Source organism: Camelus dromedarius, chromosome 2 (genome assembly GCF_036321535.1).
Source record: "Camelus dromedarius isolate mCamDro1 chromosome 2, mCamDro1.pat, whole genome shotgun sequence".
In the NCBI taxonomy this organism is placed as follows: domain Eukaryota; kingdom Metazoa; phylum Chordata; class Mammalia; order Artiodactyla; family Camelidae; genus Camelus; species Camelus dromedarius.
Window position 1 is genome coordinate 82,621,244 of NC_087437.1, and position 2,007 is coordinate 82,623,250.

Consider the following 2,007-nt stretch of genomic DNA (forward strand, 5'->3'; position numbering starts at 1 on the left):
TTGCAATGTGTCATTTTCTGGTGTACAGCATAATGTCCCAGTCATGTATATACATACATATAGTTGTTTTCATATTCTTTTCCATTAAAGGTTATTATAAGATATTGAATATAGTTCCTGTGCTATACAGAAGAGATTTGGGGTTTTTATTTGTTTTTATATATAGTGGTTAACCTTTGCAAATACAAAACTCCCAAATTTATCCCTTCCCACCCCCTTTTCCCTGATAACCATAAAATTATTTACTGTGTCCACAGGTCTGTTTCTCTTTTGTAGTGAGTTCATTAGTGTCCTCTTTTTTCTTTTTTTGATTCCACGTATGAGTGATATCATATGGCATTTTTCTTTCTCTTTCTGGCTTACTTCAGTTAGAATGACATTCTCAAGAGACATCCATGTTGCTGTAAATGGCATTATTTTATTCTTTTTTATGGCTAAGTAGTACTCCATTATATAAATATACCACAACTCCTTTATGCAGTCATCTGTTGATGGACATTTAGGTTGCTTCCATGTCTTGGCTATTGCATTTAGGGCTGCTATGAATAGCTTTTTAAGTGAGGTATAAAATCCTTAAATCCCTATTCTGTCACAGCTTTCCTCACAAAAATGACAATAATCTGACTGGATTTCTTAACTAAGTTATGCAGAATCATCCACATCAAACACTTACTTCATTCGTGATTTGGAGAAGCACAGTCTGGCAGAGTTAGGCTCACAGTATAAACAAAGACATCTAGGTAAATTCCTTTGCCTAGTGTTACTCACTGGGTCTGTGTGGCAGAGCCCTGATTAGAACCCAGACTGTGGATTTCCAGGTTAATACAATTTCTAGCAAATCAAGCTACTTTTTTTTTTTTTTTTTTTTGGCTGAAGAATTTTTATTACTTTTATGTACAGAAAATTTGGTAGGGTACACTTAGCCCAGTTTGGTGGCCAGTTCTTTGGCCTTTGCCTTTTCCAGCTTGACAGTGCGAACCACTGATTTTGGAACCAGGATACTGCCTCCCCAGTGACAGTGGATCTCGTCATATCTGTCTTTGTAATTGGTCCTGATGGCTTCCACCAGCTTGGCCAGGCCTCCTTTGTCTTCCAAGTTCACCTGCGTGAAGGCAACGGTGGTGCAGGTCTTTCTGTGGACCAGGCGCCCCAGCCTGGCCTTCCCCTTGGTGATGCAGTAGGGAACCCCCATCTTCTGACACAGGGCAGGCAGGAAGACAACGAGCTCAATGGGGTCCACATCATGTGCAATCACCACCAGCTGAGCCTTCTTGTTCTCCACCAAGGTGGTGACAGTATTAACCCCTAGAACACACAACCCATTTGCACCAGAGGGGTGGGAGCTGCTGTCCACAAAAGCAGTTCTACTGTGGGCCCAGCTATGGACTCAGGGTTAAAAAGCTCGATTTCATGCTTCACAGCGATTCCAGGTGAAGAAATTCATGCATCACTGCCAAATCAAGCTACTTTTAACCTGTGGAGTTATATGTCTCCTACAACTAACTCATTAACATTGGGTGAAGTCACTTAAATGATTATGTAACCAAAATACTCTGAAGGAAACTTCCCTAGAAAGGTTTCAGTAGTTGCCTTGTAATATTCATCATTCATTCTGAATCCAAATGGCTTGCTCTGAAAGTATTCTTCTCATAATCATGTCTTCAAAGCATGCTTATTTTGAAATCAACACTTGTTTAGTAGCATGAAAAAAAGTTCGTAATAGTTTTGTGAGAAAAAACATTACACAACAAAATGTAAACACACACACACCACTTCTCTGAAAAGAGGAAGCAAACAGAAATACTAACCACGCTTATCTTTGAGTGATCACATTTTGAGTTTTTTTTTCCCATTTCCTTGCTTATCTATAACTTTTAAAATCCAACAATAAACATGTATTGCTGTTGCAAGTCCAAAAGAAAATCAAAAGGCTCTCATGTCAATTTTCTTCTGATTTTGATTGGGGACATAATTTAAAGTGAGAGTACTTGAGAAACTACTTTGCAT

The 2,007-nt window shown here is 38.8% G+C and overlaps 1 non-coding gene across 1 annotated transcript; it reads right to left on the reverse strand.

Annotated features, from left to right (window-relative positions):
* Positions 1-1,381: 1,381 nt before the first annotated feature.
* Positions 1,382-1,456, reverse strand: LOC116155802 (small nucleolar RNA SNORD36). The gene has a single exon (XR_004139692.1). It is a non-coding gene; the product is annotated as a small nucleolar RNA SNORD36 (small nucleolar RNA).
* Between the last annotated feature and the right edge of the window lie 551 nt (positions 1,457-2,007).